This window comes from Ambystoma mexicanum, chromosome 3q (genome assembly GCF_040938575.1).
Source record: "Ambystoma mexicanum isolate Mex_15411 chromosome 3q, UKY_AmexF1_1, whole genome shotgun sequence".
In the NCBI taxonomy this organism is placed as follows: Eukaryota; Metazoa; Chordata; class Amphibia; order Caudata; family Ambystomatidae; genus Ambystoma; species Ambystoma mexicanum.
Window position 1 is genome coordinate 1105280284 of NC_090926.1, and position 20733 is coordinate 1105301016.

The window sequence follows — 20733 nt, forward strand, 5'->3', positions numbered from 1 at the left end:
TATGCAGTAAAGACACGTGAATCTTGTCCTGTCTTCATAGAGCTGCCTTGCAACTGTGACATATCACTTAATATTTTGCTTCTCAGGGAGTATAGCAGCAGAGAAACAGATACTGCTAATTCAATTCCTTATGAGGGCCCCAGCATTTAAGATGTTACTCTTAAGTGAGCTCCCCTGTAGCCACCAATTGCTGAAAAGTGTCTTCCTCAGGTGCCATCTCAACTGTGAAGAGAATCCTCCTAAGCTAGCCTCCTTGCAGTGTTTTGGCACTGAGAATCATTTTCCTCAGTGAGAATCTCTGCAGTGAAAAAGTTTCTCTTAAGGGATTGTCTCTGTCGTGGAATGTTACAGGAAGTCCTCTTGGTTGGGTCGTGTCCCTGGATTGTAGATCATCCTTTTATAGAGCTGCACTGCACTCACATGTTACTGAACAGCACCTTCCTCTGCAAGAATACTAGCATTAGAAAATATAGTCTTATGAGAATGAAGCCTGCTGTAAGAGCACCCGAAATAGCCCTATTGCCAGTGTCTCTGCAGAAAGTGGACACTGAGTTGAAACTACTTTCTTGAATTGATTGCACAGTTAAGTACCCTTGTTGCTCGGCACTGTTGCCATTATGGAATCGGAGCGATTGAGAAAGACAACGGTCCGTACTGTAGAATAGAATCCTGTTGTGCTCTTTTTAGTGACCAATCGACACCAGTGTACCAGGAATACATAAACATGATAAAACAGGAAGAAAAGTGATGAATTCAAATGTAATGCATTTTATTTAGAAAAGTCCACAAAACCTGCACCATTCAAAACTTGCAGTGAGTGATTAATAAGAGGATCTGAAACTATGTCAAAGGAAATGAATAGGTAAGACATGAAAATCACAAAAAATCTGGTGCTCAAGATGGATATTGTGTCAAGTGTCATGCCCATGAGACTCTGTGACACATGTTTCGGAAAATATCTGGCTTCAACAGGTGAAGGATTACTTGAAAAGTCAAGCAAGTTAGCAAGGATGTTCCAACCTAGAAGAGGGCATTGCAGTGTGAGGGCATCATAGAAGTCATCATTAGAGACAATGAATACATTATCACTAAGTCAATGACCTCCTAGTTATTATCTTTACCAAGTGGGTGGCCGTGAGACAGTGATCACCACAGATAGGAAGTCAGAGATGTCAGGTGAAATGAAAATATGCCAGGCAAGAAATCTAGTTTGTAGAAATCATCAATTTTTGAGACAGAGTAAGAAAAATGCTGGAACTCTAGAATAGTGTCCATAATGGAAAAATCTTACAGCAATTCTTAAATTTTGTAAAGTGCGAATGCCAAGAATATAACACACAGTGCATCGAATTTACGCATTTGGCCAATCCAAAGCAGTTGCTAAGGATTGGTGTATGTCAGGACTATTTGTCCCTATTTTGAGTTCATCTTCATTTCCATCTGTAGAAAGTACCAGTACATACAAATACATTTTTTAGAAGACAAAACATCAGAAGCCAAACTAAAAGCTATTTCAGTGCATATAAATCAAAATACTATAAATAAGGATGGCGAGGAGTAGCAACCACCGCACTGTATACTCTCTTCAATCAAAAGTGTTCAATATGAATTGCGGAAGGGTTTGTGTTGCAGGAGTTGTTCCTTTCTTTACCTTCGCTCACTGGACCTTCATATGCAAGGTGTGTTTTCCAAACTCACAGACTTGCTCTACATGTTGACTGTGTTTTTTTTTCATGTTTTTGTTGTTTTTGCCATGGGGTGTTTATTCTGTGTTTGAATTGGTGTTCAGTTGGTCTATTATGGTCAGATCAGTGCTTTTCTATCAAGTGGCCCTGTGGCCTAATGGATAAGGCATCAGCCTCCAAAGCTGGGGATTGTGGGTTTAAGTCCCACCTGGGTCGTCAGTTATTTTTAATTTTGATCTTAATTAAATATGAACGAATTTCAACATATATTAACATAAAGATGATTAAAAGGTCTCATCAATGAAAATCATCACACTCATTTCATTCACCTTGTCAATACTGATGTATTACCGCGACACTATGCAGTAAAGACACGTGAATCTTGTCCTGTCTTCATAGAGCTGCCTTGCAACTGTGACATATCACTTAATATTTTGCTTCTCAGGGAGTATAGCAGCAGAGAAACATATACTGCTCATTCAATTCCTTATGAGGGCCCCAGCATTTAAGATGTTACTCTTAAGTGAGCTCCCCTGTAGCCACCAATTGCTGAAAAGTGTCTTCCTCAGGTGCCATCTCAACTGTGAAGAGAATCCTCCTAAGCTAGCCTCCTTGCAGTGACATGTCACTGAGAATCATTTTCCTCAGTGAGAATCTCTGCAGTGAAAAAGTTTCTCTTAAGGGATTGTCTCTGTAGTGGAATGTTACAGGAAGTCCTCTTGGTTGGGTAGTGTCCCTGGATTGTAGATCATCCTTTTATAGAGCTGCACTGCACTCACATGTTACTGAACAGCACCTTCCTCTGCAAGAATACTAGCAGTAGAAAATATAGTCTTATGAGAATGAAGCCTGCTGTAAGAGCACCCGAATTAGCCCTATTGCCAGTGTCTCTGCAGAAAGTGGACACTGAGTTGAAACTACTTTCTTGAATTGATTGCACAGTTAAGTACCCTTGTTGCTCGGCACTGTTGCCATTATGGAATCGGAGCAATTGAGAAAGACAACGGTCCGTACTGTAGAATAGAATCCTGTTGTGCTCTTTTTAGTGACCAATCGACACTAGTGTACTAGGAATACATAAACATGATAAAACCGGAAGAAAAGTGATGAATTCAAATGTAATGCATTTTATTTAGAAAAGTCCACAAAACCTGCACCATTCAAAACTTGCAGTGAGTGATTAATAAGAGGATCTGAAACTATGTCAAAGGAAATGAATAGGTAAGACATGAAAATCACAAAAAATCTGGTGCTCAAGATGGATATTGTGTCAAGTGTCATGCCCATGAGACTCTGTGACACATGTTTTGGAAAATATCTGGCTTCAACAGGTGAAGGATTACTTGAAAAGTCAAGCAAGTTAGCAAGGATGTTCCAACCTAGAAGAGGGCATTGCAGTGTGAGGGCATCATAGAAGTCATCATTAGAGACAATGAATACATTATCACTAAGTCAATGACCTCCTAGTTATTATCTTTACCAAGTGGGTGGCCGTGAGACAGTGATCACCACAGATAGGAAGTCAGAGATGTCAGGTGAAATGAAAATATGCCAGGCAAGAAATCTAGTTTGTAGAAATCATCAATTTTTGAGACAGAGTAAGAAAAATGCTGGAACTCTAGAATAGTGTCCATAATGGAAAAATCTTACAGCAATTCTTAAATTTTGTAAAGTGCGAATGCCAAGAATATAACACACAGTGCATCGAATTTACGCATTTGGCCAATCCAAAGCAGTTGCTAAGGATTGGTGCATGTCAGGACTATTTGTCCCTATTTTGAGTTCATCTTCATTTCCATCTGTAGAAAGTACCAGTATATACACATTTTTTAGAAGACAAAACATCAGAAGCCGAACTAAAAGCTATTTCAGTGCATATAAATCAAAATACTATAAATAAGGATGGCGAGGAGTAGCAACCACCGCACTGTATACTCTCTTCAATCAAAAGTGTTCAATATGAATTGCGGAAGGGTTTGTGTTGCAGGAGTTGTTCCTTTCTTTACCTTCGCTCACTGGACCATCATATGCAAGGTGTGTTTTCCAAACTCACAGACTTGCTTTACATGTTGACTGTGTTTTTTTCATGTTTTTGTTGTTTTTGCCATGGGGTGTTTATTCTGTGTGTGAATTGGTGTTCAGATGGTGTATTATGGTCAGATCAGTGCTTTGCCAACAAGTGGCCCTGTGGCCTAATGGATAAGGCATCAGCCTCCGAAGCTGGGGATTGTGGGTTCAAGTCCCACCTGGGTCGTCAATTATTTTTAATTTTGATCTTAATTAAATATGAACGAATTTCAATATATATTAACATAAAGATGATTAAAAGGTCTCATCAATGAAAATCATCACACTCATTTCATTCACCTTGTCAATACTGATGTATTACCGCGACACTATGCAGTAAAGACACGTGAATCTTGTCCTGTCTTCATAGAGCTGCCTTGCAACTGTGACATATCACTTAATATTTTGCTTCTCAGGGAGTATAGCAGCAGAGAAACATATACTGCTCATTCAATTCATTATGAGGGCCCCAGCATTTAAGATGTTACTCTTAAGTGAGCTCCCATGTAGCCACCAATTGCTGAAAAGTGTCTTCCTCAGGTGCCATCTCAACTGTGAAGAGAATCCTCCTAAGCTAGCCTCCTTGCAGTGACATGTCACTGAGAATCATTTTCCTCAGTGAGAATCTCTGCAGTGAAAAAGTTTCTCTTAAGGGATTGTCTCTGTCGTGGAATGTTACAGGAAGTCCTCTTGGTTGGGTAGTGTCCCTGGATTGTAGATCATCCTTTTATAGAGCTGCACTGCACTCACATGTTACTGAACAGCACCTTCCTCTGCAAGAATACTAGCAGTAGAAAATATAGTCTTATGAGAATGAAGCCTGCTGTAAGAGCACCCGAAATAGCCCTATTGCCAGTGTCTCTGCAGAAAGTGGACACTGAGTTGAAACTACTTTCTTGAATTGATTGCACAGTTAAGTACCCTTGTTGCTCGGCACTGTTGCCATTATGGAATCGGAGCAATTGAGAAAGACAACGGTCCGTACTGTAGAATAGAATCCTGTTGTGCTCTTTTTAGTGACCAATCGACACTAGTGTACTAGGAATACATAAACATGATAAAACCGGAAGAAAAGTGATGAATTCAAATGTAATGCATTTTATTTAGAAAAGTCCACAAAACCTGCACCATTCAAAACTTGCAGTGAGTGATTAATAAGAGGATCTGAAACTATGTCAAAGGAAATGAATAGGTAAGACATGAAAATCACAAAAAATCTGGTGCTCAAGATGGATATTGTGTCAAGTGTCATGCCCATGAGACTCTGTGACACATGTTTCGGAAAATATCTGGCTTCAACAGGTGAAGGATTACTTGAAAAGGCAAGCAAGTTAGCAAGGATGTTCCAACCTAGAAGAGGGCATTGCAGTGTGAGGGCATCATAGAAGTCATCATTAGAGACAATGAATACATTATCACTAAGTCAATGACCTCTTAGTTATTATCTTTACCAAGTGGGTGGCCGTGAGACAGTGATCACCACAGATAGGAAGTCAGAGATGTCAGGTGAAATGAAAATATGCCAGGCAAGAAATCTAGTTTGTAGAAATCATCAATTTTTGAGACAGAGTAAGAAAAATGCTGGAACTCTAGAATAGTGTCCATAATGGAAAAATCTTACAGCAATTCTTAAATTTTGTAAAGTGCCAATGCCAAGAATATAACACACAGTGCATCGAATTTACGCATTTGGCCAATCCAAAGCAGTTGCTAAGGATTGGTGCATGTCAGGACTATTTGTCCCTATTTTGAGTTCATCTTCATTTCCATCTGTAGAAAGTACCAGTATATACACATTTTTTAGAACACAAAACATCAGAAGCCGAACTAAAAGCTATTTCAGTGCATATAAATCAAAATACTATAAATAAGGATGGCGAGGAGTAGCAACCACCGCACTGTATACTCTCTTCAATCAAAAGTGTTCAATATGAATTGCGGAAGGGTTTGTGTTGCAGGAGTTGTTCCTTTCTTTACCTTCGCTCACTGGACCATCATATGCAAGGTGTGTTTTCCAAACTCACAGACTTGCTTTACATGTTGACTGTGTTTTTTTCATGTTTTTGTTGTTTTTGCCATGGGGTGTTTATTCTGTGTGTGAATTGGTGTTCAGCTGGTCTATTATGGTCAGATCAGTGCTTTTCCATCAAGTGGCCCTGTGGCCTAATGGATAAGGCGTCAGCCTCCGAAGCTGGGGATTGTGGGTTCAAGTCCCACCTGGGTAGTCAATTATTTTTAATTTTGATCTTAATTAAATATGAACGAATTTCAACATATATTAACATAAAGATGATTAAAAGGTCTCATCAATGAAAATCATCACACTCATTTCATTCACCTTGTCAATACTGATGTATTACCGCGACACTATGCAGTAAAGACACGTGAATCTTGTCCTGTCTTCATAGAGCTGCCTTGCAACTGTGACATATCACTTAATATTTTGCTTCTCAGGGAGTATAGCAGCAGAGAAACAGATACTGCTAATTCAATTCCTTATGAGGGCCCCAGCATTTAAGATGTTACTCTTAAGTGAGCTCCCCTGTAGCCACCAATTGCTGAAAAGTGTCTTCCTCAGGTGCCATCTCAACTGTGAAGAGAATCCTCCTAAGCTAGCCTCCTTGCAGTGTTTTGGCACTGAGAATCATTTTCCTCAGTGAGAATCTCTGCAGTGAAAAAGTTTCTCTTAAGGGATTGTCTCTGTCGTGGAATGTTACAGGAAGTCCTCTTGGTTGGGTCGTGTCCCTGGATTGTAGATCATCCTTTTATAGAGCTGCACTGCACTCACATGTTACTGAACAGCACCTTCCTCTGCAAGAATACTAGCATTAGAAAATATAGTCTTATGAGAATGAAGCCTGCTGTAAGAGCACCCGAAATAGCCCTATTGCCAGTGTCTCTGCAGAAAGTGGACACTGAGTTGAAACTACTTTCTTGAATTGATTGCACAGTTAAGTACCCTTGTTGCTCGGCACTGTTGCCATTATGGAATCGGAGCGATTGAGAAAGACAACGGTCCGTACTGTAGAATAGAATCCTGTTGTGCTCTTTTTAGTGACCAATCGACACCAGTGTACCAGGAATACATAAACATGATAAAACAGGAAGAAAAGTGATGAATTCAAATGTAATGCATTTTATTTAGAAAAGTCCACAAAACCTGCACCATTCAAAACTTGCAGTGAGTGATTAATAAGAGGATCTGAAACTATGTCAAAGGAAATGAATAGGTAAGACATGAAAATCACAAAAAATCTGGTGCTCAAGATGGATATTGTGTCAAGTGTCATGCCCATGAGACTCTGTGACACATGTTTCGGAAAATATCTGGCTTCAACAGGTGAAGGATTACTTGAAAAGTCAAGCAAGTTAGCAAGGATGTTCCAACCTAGAAGAGGGCATTGCAGTGTGAGGGCATCATAGAAGTCATCATTAGAGACAATGAATACATTATCACTAAGTCAATGACCTCCTAGTTATTATCTTTACCAAGTGGGTGGCCGTGAGACAGTGATCACCACAGATAGGAAGTCAGAGATGTCAGGTGAAATGAAAATATGCCAGGCAAGAAATCTAGTTTGTAGAAATCATCAATTTTTGAGACAGAGTAAGAAAAATGCTGGAACTCTAGAATAGTGTCCATAATGGAAAAATCTTACAGCAATTCTTAAATTTTGTAAAGTGCGAATGCCAAGAATATAACACACAGTGCATCGAATTTACGCATTTGGCCAATCCAAAGCAGTTGCTAAGGATTGGTGTATGTCAGGACTATTTGTCCCTATTTTGAGTTCATCTTCATTTCCATCTGTAGAAAGTACCAGTACATACAAATACATTTTTTAGAAGACAAAACATCAGAAGCCAAACTAAAAGCTATTTCAGTGCATATAAATCAAAATACTATAAATAAGGATGGCGAGGAGTAGCAACCACCGCACTGTATACTCTCTTCAATCAAAAGTGTTCAATATGAATTGCGGAAGGGTTTGTGTTGCAGGAGTTGTTCCTTTCTTTACCTTCGCTCACTGGACCTTCATATGCAAGGTGTGTTTTCCAAACTCACAGACTTGCTCTACATGTTGACTGTGTTTTTTTTTCATGTTTTTGTTGTTTTTGCCATGGGGTGTTTATTCTGTGTTTGAATTGGTGTTCAGTTGGTCTATTATGGTCAGATCAGTGCTTTTCTATCAAGTGGCCCTGTGGCCTAATGGATAAGGCATCAGCCTCCAAAGCTGGGGATTGTGGGTTTAAGTCCCACCTGGGTCGTCAGTTATTTTTAATTTTGATCTTAATTAAATATGAACGAATTTCAACATATATTAACATAAAGATGATTAAAAGGTCTCATCAATGAAAATCATCACACTCATTTCATTCACCTTGTCAATACTGATGTATTACCGCGACACTATGCAGTAAAGACACGTGAATCTTGTCCTGTCTTCATAGAGCTGCCTTGCAACTGTGACATATCACTTAATATTTTGCTTCTCAGGGAGTATAGCAGCAGAGAAACATATACTGCTCATTCAATTCCTTATGAGGGCCCCAGCATTTAAGATGTTACTCTTAAGTGAGCTCCCCTGTAGCCACCAATTGCTGAAAAGTGTCTTCCTCAGGTGCCATCTCAACTGTGAAGAGAATCCTCCTAAGCTAGCCTCCTTGCAGTGACATGTCACTGAGAATCATTTTCCTCAGTGAGAATCTCTGCAGTGAAAAAGTTTCTCTTAAGGGATTGTCTCTGTAGTGGAATGTTACAGGAAGTCCTCTTGGTTGGGTAGTGTCCCTGGATTGTAGATCATCCTTTTATAGAGCTGCACTGCACTCACATGTTACTGAACAGCACCTTCCTCTGCAAGAATACTAGCAGTAGAAAATATAGTCTTATGAGAATGAAGCCTGCTGTAAGAGCACCCGAATTAGCCCTATTGCCAGTGTCTCTGCAGAAAGTGGACACTGAGTTGAAACTACTTTCTTGAATTGATTGCACAGTTAAGTACCCTTGTTGCTCGGCACTGTTGCCATTATGGAATCGGAGCAATTGAGAAAGACAACGGTCCGTACTGTAGAATAGAATCCTGTTGTGCTCTTTTTAGTGACCAATCGACACTAGTGTACTAGGAATACATAAACATGATAAAACCGGAAGAAAAGTGATGAATTCAAATGTAATGCATTTTATTTAGAAAAGTCCACAAAACCTGCACCATTCAAAACTTGCAGTGAGTGATTAATAAGAGGATCTGAAACTATGTCAAAGGAAATGAATAGGTAAGACATGAAAATCACAAAAAATCTGGTGCTCAAGATGGATATTGTGTCAAGTGTCATGCCCATGAGACTCTGTGACACATGTTTTGGAAAATATCTGGCTTCAACAGGTGAAGGATTACTTGAAAAGTCAAGCAAGTTAGCAAGGATGTTCCAACCTAGAAGAGGGCATTGCAGTGTGAGGGCATCATAGAAGTCATCATTAGAGACAATGAATACATTATCACTAAGTCAATGACCTCCTAGTTATTATCTTTACCAAGTGGGTGGCCGTGAGACAGTGATCACCACAGATAGGAAGTCAGAGATGTCAGGTGAAATGAAAATATGCCAGGCAAGAAATCTAGTTTGTAGAAATCATCAATTTTTGAGACAGAGTAAGAAAAATGCTGGAACTCTAGAATAGTGTCCATAATGGAAAAATCTTACAGCAATTCTTAAATTTTGTAAAGTGCGAATGCCAAGAATATAACACACAGTGCATCGAATTTACGCATTTGGCCAATCCAAAGCAGTTGCTAAGGATTGGTGCATGTCAGGACTATTTGTCCCTATTTTGAGTTCATCTTCATTTCCATCTGTAGAAAGTACCAGTATATACACATTTTTTAGAAGACAAAACATCAGAAGCCGAACTAAAAGCTATTTCAGTGCATATAAATCAAAATACTATAAATAAGGATGGCGAGGAGTAGCAACCACCGCACTGTATACTCTCTTCAATCAAAAGTGTTCAATATGAATTGCGGAAGGGTTTGTGTTGCAGGAGTTGTTCCTTTCTTTACCTTCGCTCACTGGACCATCATATGCAAGGTGTGTTTTCCAAACTCACAGACTTGCTTTACATGTTGACTGTGTTTTTTTCATGTTTTTGTTGTTTTTGCCATGGGGTGTTTATTCTGTGTGTGAATTGGTGTTCAGATGGTGTATTATGGTCAGATCAGTGCTTTGCCAACAAGTGGCCCTGTGGCCTAATGGATAAGGCATCAGCCTCCGAAGCTGGGGATTGTGGGTTCAAGTCCCACCTGGGTCGTCAATTATTTTTAATTTTGATCTTAATTAAATATGAACGAATTTCAATATATATTAACATAAAGATGATTAAAAGGTCTCATCAATGAAAATCATCACACTCATTTCATTCACCTTGTCAATACTGATGTATTACCGCGACACTATGCAGTAAAGACACGTGAATCTTGTCCTGTCTTCATAGAGCTGCCTTGCAACTGTGACATATCACTTAATATTTTGCTTCTCAGGGAGTATAGCAGCAGAGAAACATATACTGCTCATTCAATTCATTATGAGGGCCCCAGCATTTAAGATGTTACTCTTAAGTGAGCTCCCATGTAGCCACCAATTGCTGAAAAGTGTCTTCCTCAGGTGCCATCTCAACTGTGAAGAGAATCCTCCTAAGCTAGCCTCCTTGCAGTGACATGTCACTGAGAATCATTTTCCTCAGTGAGAATCTCTGCAGTGAAAAAGTTTCTCTTAAGGGATTGTCTCTGTCGTGGAATGTTACAGGAAGTCCTCTTGGTTGGGTAGTGTCCCTGGATTGTAGATCATCCTTTTATAGAGCTGCACTGCACTCACATGTTACTGAACAGCACCTTCCTCTGCAAGAATACTAGCAGTAGAAAATATAGTCTTATGAGAATGAAGCCTGCTGTAAGAGCACCCGAAATAGCCCTATTGCCAGTGTCTCTGCAGAAAGTGGACACTGAGTTGAAACTACTTTCTTGAATTGATTGCACAGTTAAGTACCCTTGTTGCTCGGCACTGTTGCCATTATGGAATCGGAGCAATTGAGAAAGACAACGGTCCGTACTGTAGAATAGAATCCTGTTGTGCTCTTTTTAGTGACCAATCGACACTAGTGTACTAGGAATACATAAACATGATAAAACCGGAAGAAAAGTGATGAATTCAAATGTAATGCATTTTATTTAGAAAAGTCCACAAAACCTGCACCATTCAAAACTTGCAGTGAGTGATTAATAAGAGGATCTGAAACTATGTCAAAGGAAATGAATAGGTAAGACATGAAAATCACAAAAAATCTGGTGCTCAAGATGGATATTGTGTCAAGTGTCATGCCCATGAGACTCTGTGACACATGTTTCGGAAAATATCTGGCTTCAACAGGTGAAGGATTACTTGAAAAGGCAAGCAAGTTAGCAAGGATGTTCCAACCTAGAAGAGGGCATTGCAGTGTGAGGGCATCATAGAAGTCATCATTAGAGACAATGAATACATTATCACTAAGTCAATGACCTCTTAGTTATTATCTTTACCAAGTGGGTGGCCGTGAGACAGTGATCACCACAGATAGGAAGTCAGAGATGTCAGGTGAAATGAAAATATGCCAGGCAAGAAATCTAGTTTGTAGAAATCATCAATTTTTGAGACAGAGTAAGAAAAATGCTGGAACTCTAGAATAGTGTCCATAATGGAAAAATCTTACAGCAATTCTTAAATTTTGTAAAGTGCCAATGCCAAGAATATAACACACAGTGCATCGAATTTACGCATTTGGCCAATCCAAAGCAGTTGCTAAGGATTGGTGCATGTCAGGACTATTTGTCCCTATTTTGAGTTCATCTTCATTTCCATCTGTAGAAAGTACCAGTATATACACATTTTTTAGAACACAAAACATCAGAAGCCGAACTAAAAGCTATTTCAGTGCATATAAATCAAAATACTATAAATAAGGATGGCGAGGAGTAGCAACCACCGCACTGTATACTCTCTTCAATCAAAAGTGTTCAATATGAATTGCGGAAGGGTTTGTGTTGCAGGAGTTGTTCCTTTCTTTACCTTCGCTCACTGGACCATCATATGCAAGGTGTGTTTTCCAAACTCACAGACTTGCTTTACATGTTGACTGTGTTTTTTTCATGTTTTTGTTGTTTTTGCCATGGGGTGTTTATTCTGTGTGTGAATTGGTGTTCAGCTGGTCTATTATGGTCAGATCAGTGCTTTTCCATCAAGTGGCCCTGTGGCCTAATGGATAAGGCGTCAGCCTCCGAAGCTGGGGATTGTGGGTTCAAGTCCCACCTGGGTAGTCAATTATTTTTAATTTTGATCTTAATTAAATATGAACGAATTTCAACATATATTAACATAAAGATGATTAAAAGGTCTCATCAATGAAAATCATCACACTCATTTCATTCACCTTGTCAATACTGATGTATTACCGCGACACTATGCAGTAAAGACACGTGAATCTTGTCCTGTCTTCATAGAGCTGCCTTGCAACTGTGACATATCACTTAATATTTTGCTTCTCAGGGAGTATAGCAGCAGAGAAACAGATACTGCTAATTCAATTCCTTATGAGGGCCCCAGCATTTAAGATGTTACTCTTAAGTGAGCTCCCCTGTAGCCACCAATTGCTGAAAAGTGTCTTCCTCAGGTGCCATCTCAACTGTGAAGAGAATCCTCCTAAGCTAGCCTCCTTGCAGTGTTTTGGCACTGAGAATCATTTTCCTCAGTGAGAATCTCTGCAGTGAAAAAGTTTCTCTTAAGGGATTGTCTCTGTCGTGGAATGTTACAGGAAGTCCTCTTGGTTGGGTAGTGTCCCTGGATTGTAGATCATCCTTTTATAGAGCTGCACTGCACTCACATGTTACTGAACAGCACCTTCCTCTGCAAGAATACTAGCATTAGAAAATATAGTCTTATGAGAATGAAGCCTGCTGTAAGAGCACCCGAAATAGCCCTATTGCCAGTGTCTCTGCAGAAAGTGGACACTGAGTTGAAACTACTTTCTTGAATTGATTGCACAGTTAAGTACCCTTGTTGCTCGGCACTGTTGCCATTATGGAATCGGAGCGATTGAGAAAGACAACGGTCCGTACTGTAGAATAGAATCCTGTTGTGCTCTTTTTAGTGACCAATCGACACCAGTGTACCAGGAATACATAAACATGATAAAACAGGAAGAAAAGTGATGAATTCAAATGTAATGCATTTTATTTAGAAAAGTCCACAAAACCTGCACCATTCAAAACTTGCAGTGAGTGATTAATAAGAGGATCTGAAACTATGTCAAAGGAAATGAATAGGTAAGACATGAAAATCACAAAAAATCTGGTGCTCAAGATGGATATTGTGTCAAGTGTCATGCCCATGAGACTCTGTGACACATGTTTCGGAAAATATCTGGCTTCAACAGGTGAAGGATTACTTGAAAAGTCAAGCAAGTTAGCAAGGATGTTCCAACCTAGAAGAGGGCATTGCAGTGTGAGGGCATCATAGAAGTCATCATTAGAGACAATGAATACATTATCACTAAGTCAATGACCTCCTAGTTATTATCTTTACCAAGTGGGTGGCCGTGAGACAGTGATCACCACAGATAGGAAGTCAGAGATGTCAGGTGAAATGAAAATATGCCAGGCAAGAAATCTAGTTTGTAGAAATCATCAATTTTTGAGACAGAGTAAGAAAAATGCTGGAACTCTAGAATAGTGTCCATAATGGAAAAATCTTACAGCAATTCTTAAATTTTGTAAAGTGCGAATGCCAAGAATATAACACACAGTGCATCGAATTTACGCATTTGGCCAATCCAAAGCAGTTGCTAAGGATTGGTGTATGTCAGGACTATTTGTCCCTATTTTGAGTTCATCTTCATTTCCATCTGTAGAAAGTACCAGTACATACAAATACATTTTTTAGAAGACAAAACATCAGAAGCCAAACTAAAAGCTATTTCAGTGCATATAAATCAAAATACTATAAATAAGGATGGCGAGGAGTAGCAACCACCGCACTGTATACTCTCTTCAATCAAAAGTGTTCAATATGAATTGCGGAAGGGTTTGTGTTGCAGGAGTTGTTCCTTTCTTTACCTTCGCTCACTGGACCTTCATATGCAAGGTGTGTTTTCCAAACTCACAGACTTGCTCTACATGTTGACTGTGTTTTTTTTTCATGTTTTTGTTGTTTTTGCCATGGGGTGTTTATTCTGTGTTTGAATTGGTGTTCAGTTGGTCTATTATGGTCAGATCAGTGCTTTTCTATCAAGTGGCCCTGTGGCCTAATGGATAAGGCATCAGCCTCCAAAGCTGGGGATTGTGGGTTTAAGTCCCACCTGGGTCGTCAGTTATTTTTAATTTTGATCTTAATTAAATATGAACGAATTTCAACATATATTAACATAAAGATGATTAAAAGGTCTCATCAATGAAAATCATCACACTCATTTCATTCACCTTGTCAATACTGATGTATTACCGCGACACTATGCAGTAAAGACACGTGAATCTTGTCCTGTCTTCATAGAGCTGCCTTGCAACTGTGACATATCACTTAATATTTTGCTTCTCAGGGAGTATAGCAGCAGAGAAACATATACTGCTCATTCAATTCCTTATGAGGGCCCCAGCATTTAAGATGTTACTCTTAAGTGAGCTCCCCTGTAGCCACCAATTGCTGAAAAGTGTCTTCCTCAGGTGCCATCTCAACTGTGAAGAGAATCCTCCTAAGCTAGCCTCCTTGCAGTGACATGTCACTGAGAATCATTTTCCTCAGTGAGAATCTCTGCAGTGAAAAAGTTTCTCTTAAGGGATTGTCTCTGTAGTGGAATGTTACAGGAAGTCCTCTTGGTTGGGTAGTGTCCCTGGATTGTAGATCATCCTTTTATAGAGCTGCACTGCACTCACATGTTACTGAACAGCACCTTCCTCTGCAAGAATACTAGCAGTAGAAAATATAGTCTTATGAGAATGAAGCCTGCTGTAAGAGCACCCGAATTAGCCCTATTGCCAGTGTCTCTGCAGAAAGTGGACACTGAGTTGAAACTACTTTCTTGAATTGATTGCACAGTTAAGTACCCTTGTTGCTCGGCACTGTTGCCATTATGGAATCGGAGCAATTGAGAAAGACAACGGTCCGTACTGTAGAATAGAATCCTGTTGTGCTCTTTTTAGTGACCAATCGACACTAGTGTACTAGGAATACATAAACATGATAAAACCGGAAGAAAAGTGATGAATTCAAATGTAATGCATTTTATTTAGAAAAGTCCACAAAACCTGCACCATTCAAAACTTGCAGTGAGTGATTAATAAGAGGATCTGAAACTATGTCAAAGGAAATGAATAGGTAAGACATGAAAATCACAAAAAATCTGGTGCTCAAGATGGATATTGTGTCAAGTGTCATGCCCATGAGACTCTGTGACACATGTTTTGGAAAATATCTGGCTTCAACAGGTGAAGGATTACTTGAAAAGTCAAGCAAGTTAGCAAGGATGTTCCAACCTAGAAGAGGGCATTGCAGTGTGAGGGCATCATAGAAGTCATCATTAGAGACAATGAATACATTATCACTAAGTCAATGACCTCCTAGTTATTATCTTTACCAAGTGGGTGGCCGTGAGACAGTGATCACCACAGATAGGAAGTCAGAGATGTCAGGTGAAATGAAAATATGCCAGGCAAGAAATCTAGTTTGTAGAAATCATCAATTTTTGAGACAGAGTAAGAAAAATGCTGGAACTCTAGAATAGTGTCCATAATGGAAAAATCTTACAGCAATTCTTAAATTTTGTAAAGTGCGAATGCCAAGAATATAACACACAGTGCATCGAATTTACGCATTTGGCCAATCCAAAGCAGTTGCTAAGGATTGGTGCATGTCAGGACTATTTGTCCCTATTTTGAGTTCATCTTCATTTCCATCTGTAGAAAGTACCAGTATATACACATTTTTTAGAAGACAAAACATCAGAAGCCGAACTAAAAGCTATTTCAGTGCATATAAATCAAAATACTATAAATAAGGATGGCGAGGAGTAGCAACCACCGCACTGTATACTCTCTTCAATCAAAAGTGTTCAATATGAATTGCGGAAGGGTTTGTGTTGCAGGAGTTGTTCCTTTCTTTACCTTCGCTCACTGGACCATCATATGCAAGGTGTGTTTTCCAAACTCACAGACTTGCTTTACATGTTGACTGTGTTTTTTTCATGTTTTTGTTGTTTTTGCCATGGGGTGTTTATTCTGTGTGTGAATTGGTGTTCAGATGGTGTATTATGGTCAGATCAGTGCTTTGCCAACAAGTGGCCCTGTGGCTTAATGGATAAGGCATCAGCCTCCGAAGCTGGGGATTGTGGGTTCAAGTCCCACCTGGGTCGTCAATTATTTTTAATTTTGATCTTAATTAAATATGAACGAATTTCAATATATATTAACATAAAGATGATTAAAAGGTCTCATCAATGAAAATCATCACACTCATTTCATTCACCTTGTCAATACTGATGTATTACCGCGACACTATGCAGTAAAGACACGTGAATCTTGTCCTGTCTTCATAGAGCTGCCTTGCAACTGTGACATATCACTTAATATTTTGCTTCTCAGGGAGTATAGCAGCAGAGAAACATATACTGCTCATTCAATTCATTATGAGGGCCCCAGCATTTAAGATGTTACTCTTAAGTGAGCTCCCATGTAGCCACCAATTGCTGAAAAGTGTCTTCCTCAGGTGCCATCTCAACTGTGAAGAGAATCCTCCTAAGCTAGCCTCCTTGCAGTGACATGTCACTGAGAATCATTTTCCTCAGTGAGAATCTCTGCAGTGAAAAAGTTTCTCTTAAGGGATTGTCTCTGTCGTGGAATGTTACAGGAAGTCCTCTTGGTTGGGTAGTGTCCCTGGATTGTAGATCATCCTTTTATAGAGCTGCACTGCACTCACATGTTACTGAACAGCACCTTCCTCTGCAAGAATACTAGCAGTAGAAAATATAGTCTTATGAGAATGAAGCCTGCTGTAAGAGCACCCGAAATAGCCCTATTGCCAGTGTCTCTGCAGAAAGTGGACACTGAGTTGAAACTACTTTCTTGAATTGATTGCACAGTTAAGTACCCTTGTTGCTCGGCACTGTTGCCATTATGGAATCGGAGCAATTGAGAAAGACAACGGTCCGTACTGTAGAATAGAATCCTGTTGTGCTCTTTTTAGTGACCAATCGACACTAGTGTACTAGGAATACATAAACATGATAAAACCGGAAGAAAAGTGATGAATTCAAATGTAATGCATTTTATTTAGAAAAGTCCACAAAACCTGCACCATTCAAAACTTGCAGTGAGTGATTAATAAGAGGATCTGAAACTATGTCAAAGGAAATGAATAGGTAAGACATGAAAATCACAAAAAATCTGGTGCTCAAGATGGATATTGTGTCAAGTGTCATGCCCATGAGACTCTGTGACACATGTTTCGGAAAATATCTGGCTTCAACAGGTGAAGGATTACTTGAAAAGGCAAGCAAGTTAGCAAGGATGTTCCAACCTAGAAGAGGGCATTGCAGTGTGAGGGCATCATAGAAGTCATCATTAGAGACAATGAATACATTATCACTAAGTCAATGACCTCTTAGTTATTATCTTTACCAAGTGGGTGGCCGTGAGACAGTGATCACCACAGATAGGAAGTCAGAGATGTCAGGTGAAATGAAAATATGCCAGGCAAGAAATCTAGTTTGTAGAAATCATCAATTTTTGAGACAGAGTAAGAAAAATGCTGGAACTCTAGAATAGTGTCCATAATGGAAAAATCTTACAGCAATTCTTAAATTTTGTAAAGTGCGAATGCCAAGAATATAACACACAGTGCATCGAATTTACGCATTTGGCCAATCCAAAGCAGTTGCTAAGGATTGGTGCATGTCAGGACTATTTGTCCCTATTTTGAGTTCATCTTCATTTCCATCTGTAGAAAGTACCAGTATATACACATTTTTTAGAAGACAAAACATCAGAAGCCGAACTAAAAGCTATTTCAGTGCATATAAATCAAAATACTATAAATAAGGATGGCGAGGAGTAGCAACCACCGCACTGTATACTCTCTTCAATCAAAAGTGTTCAATATGAATTGCGGAAGGGTTTGTGTTGCAGGAGTTGTTCCTTTCTTTACCTTCGCTCACTGGACCATCATATGCAAGGTGTGTTTTCCAAACTCACAGACTTGCTTTACATGTTGACTGTGTTTTTTTCATGTTTTTGTTGTTTTTGCCATGGGGTGTTTATTCTGTGTGTGAATTGGTGTTCAGCTGGTCTATTATGGTCAGATCAGTGCTTTTCCATCAAGTGGCCCTGTGGCCTAATGGATAAGGCGTCAGCCTCCGAAGCTGGGGATTGTGGGTTCAAGTCCCACCTGGGTAGTCAATTATTTTTAATTTTGATCTTAATTAAATATGAACGAATTTCAACATATATTAACATAAAGATGATTAAAAGGTCTCATCAATGAAAATCATCACACTCATTTCATTCACCTTGTCAATACTGATGTATTACCGCGACACTATGCAGTAAAGACACGTGAATCTTGTCCTGTCTTCATAGAGCTGCCTTGCAACTGTGACATATCACTTAATATTTTGCTTCTCAGGGAGTATAGCAGCAGAGAAACATATACTGCTCATTCAATTCATTATGAGGGCCCCAGCATTTAAGATGTTACTCTTAAGTGAGCTCCCCTGTAGCCACCAATTGCTGAAAAGTGTCTTCCTCAGGTGCCATCTCAACTGTGAAGAGAATCCTCCTAAGCTAGCCTCCTTGCAGTGTTTTGGCACTGAGAATCATTTTCCTCAGTGAGAATCTCTGCAGTGAAAAAGTTTCTCTTAAGGGATTGTCTCTGTCGTGGAATGTTACAGGAAGTCCTCTTGGTTGGGTAGTGTCCCTGGATTGTAGATCATCCTTTTATAGAGCTGCACTGCACTCACATGTTACTGAACAGCACCTTCCTCTGCAAGAATACTAGCATTAGAAAATATAGTCTTATGAGAATGAAGCCTGCTGTAAGAGCACCCGAAATAGCCCTATTGCCAGTGTCTCTGCAGAAAGTGGACACTGAGTTGAAACTACTTTCTTGAATTGATTGCACAGTTAAGTACCCTTGTTGCTCGGCACTGTTGCCATTATGGAATCGGAGCGATTGAGAAAGACAACGGTCCGTACTGTAGAATAGAATCCTGTTGTGCTCTTTTTAGTGACCAATCGACACCAGTGTACCAGGAATACATAAACATGATAAAACAGGAAGAAAAGTGATGAATTCAAATGTAATGCATTTTATTTAGAAAAGTCCACAAAACCTGCACCATTCAAAACTTGCAGTGAGTGATTAATAAGAGGATCTGAAACTATGTCAAAGGAAATGAATAGGTAAGACATGAAAATCACAAAAAATCTGGTGCTCAAGATGGATATTGTGTCAAGTGTCATGCCCAAGAGACTCTGTGACACATGTTTCGGAAAATATCTGGCTTCAACAGGTGAAGGATTACTTGAAAAGTCAAGCAAGTTAGCAAGGATGTTCCAACCTAGAAGAGGGCATTGCAGTGTGAGGGCATCATAGAAGTCATCATTAGAGACAATGAATACATTATCACTAAGTCAATGACCTCCTAGTTATTATCTTTACCAAGTGGGTGGCCGTGAGACAGTGATCACCACAGATAGGAAGTCAGAGATGTCAGGTGAAATGAAAATATGCCAGGCAAGAAATCTAGTTTGTAGAAATCATCAATTTTTGAGACAGAGTAAGAAAAATGCTGGAACTCTAGAATAGTGTCCATAATGGAAAAATCTTACAGCAATTCTTAAATTTTGTAAAGTGCGAATGCCAAGAATATAACACACAGTGCATCGAATTTACGCATTTGGCCAATCCAAAGCAGTTGCTAAGGATTGGTGTATGTCAGGACTATTTGTCCCTATTTTGAGTTCATCTTCATTTCCATCTGTAGAAAGTACCAGTACATACAAATACATTTTTTAGAAGACAAAACATCAGAAGCCAAACTAAAAGCTATTTCAGTGCATATAAATCAAAATACTATAAATAAGGATGGCGAGGAGTAGCAACCACCGCACTGTATACTCTCTTCAATCAAAAGTGTTCAATATGAATTGCGGAAGGGTTTGTGTTGCAGGAGTTGTTCCTTTCTTTACCTTCGCTCACTGGACCTTCATATGCAAGGTGTGTTTTCCAAACTCACAGACTTGCTCTACATGTTGACTGTGTTTTTTTTTCATGTTTTTGTTGTTTTTGCCATGGGGTGTTTATTCTGTGTTTGAATTGGTGTTCAGTTGGTCTATTATGGTCAGATCAGTGCTTTTCTATCAAGTGGCCCTGTGGCCTAATGGATAAGGCATCAGCCTCCAAAGCTGGTGATTGTGGGTTTAAGTCCCACCTGGGTCGTCAGTTATTTTTAATTTTGATCTTAATTAAATATGAACGAATTTCAACATATATTAACATAAAGATGATTAAAAGGTCTCATCAATGAAAATCATCACACTCATTTCATTCACCTTGTCAATACTGATGTATTACCGCGACACTATGCAGTAAAGACACGTGAATCTTGTCCTGTCTTCATAGAGCTGCCTTGCAACTGTGACATATCACTTAATATTTTGCTTCTCAGGGAGTATAGCAGCAGAGAAACAGATACTGCTAATTCAATTCCTTATGAGGGCCCCAGCATTTAAGATGTTACTCTTAAGTGAGCTCCCCTGTAGCCACCAATTGCTGAAAAGTGTCTTCCTCAGGTGCCATCTCAACTGTGAAGAGAATCCTCCTAAGCTAGCCTCCTTGCAGTGTTTTGGCACTGAGAATCATTTTCCTCAGTGAGAATCTCTGCAGTGAAAAAGTTTCTCTTAAGGGATTG

At 39.4% G+C, this 20733-nt stretch overlaps 10 non-coding genes across 10 annotated transcripts; all 10 read left to right on the plus strand.

The window, feature by feature from the left end:
• The first annotated feature begins 1828 nt into the window (after positions 1 to 1828).
• On the plus strand, positions 1829 to 1901 carry TRNAW-CCA (transfer RNA tryptophan (anticodon CCA)). The gene has a single exon. It is a non-coding gene; the product is annotated as a tRNA-Trp (tRNA).
• A 1965-nt stretch (positions 1902 to 3866) lies between these two features.
• Positions 3867 to 3939, plus strand: TRNAR-CCG (transfer RNA arginine (anticodon CCG)). The gene has a single exon. It is a non-coding gene; the product is annotated as a tRNA-Arg (tRNA).
• Positions 3940 to 5904: 1965 nt separating this feature from the next.
• On the plus strand, positions 5905 to 5980 carry TRNAR-CCG (transfer RNA arginine (anticodon CCG)). The gene has a single exon. It is a non-coding gene; the product is annotated as a tRNA-Arg (tRNA).
• Positions 5981 to 7948: 1968 nt separating this feature from the next.
• Positions 7949 to 8021, plus strand: TRNAW-CCA (transfer RNA tryptophan (anticodon CCA)). Its single transcript has one exon. It is a non-coding gene; the product is annotated as a tRNA-Trp (tRNA).
• Positions 8022 to 9986: 1965 nt separating this feature from the next.
• TRNAR-CCG (transfer RNA arginine (anticodon CCG)) lies at positions 9987 to 10059 on the plus strand. Its single transcript has one exon. It is a non-coding gene; the product is annotated as a tRNA-Arg (tRNA).
• A 1965-nt stretch (positions 10060 to 12024) lies between these two features.
• On the plus strand, positions 12025 to 12100 carry TRNAR-CCG (transfer RNA arginine (anticodon CCG)). The gene has a single exon. It is a non-coding gene; the product is annotated as a tRNA-Arg (tRNA).
• Positions 12101 to 14068: 1968 nt separating this feature from the next.
• On the plus strand, positions 14069 to 14141 carry TRNAW-CCA (transfer RNA tryptophan (anticodon CCA)). Its single transcript has one exon. It is a non-coding gene; the product is annotated as a tRNA-Trp (tRNA).
• A 1965-nt stretch (positions 14142 to 16106) lies between these two features.
• TRNAR-CCG (transfer RNA arginine (anticodon CCG)) lies at positions 16107 to 16179 on the plus strand. The gene has a single exon. It is a non-coding gene; the product is annotated as a tRNA-Arg (tRNA).
• A 1965-nt stretch (positions 16180 to 18144) lies between these two features.
• On the plus strand, positions 18145 to 18220 carry TRNAR-CCG (transfer RNA arginine (anticodon CCG)). Its single transcript has one exon. It is a non-coding gene; the product is annotated as a tRNA-Arg (tRNA).
• Positions 18221 to 20188: 1968 nt separating this feature from the next.
• On the plus strand, positions 20189 to 20261 carry TRNAW-CCA (transfer RNA tryptophan (anticodon CCA)). The gene has a single exon. It is a non-coding gene; the product is annotated as a tRNA-Trp (tRNA).
• The last annotated feature ends 472 nt before the right edge of the window (positions 20262 to 20733 follow it).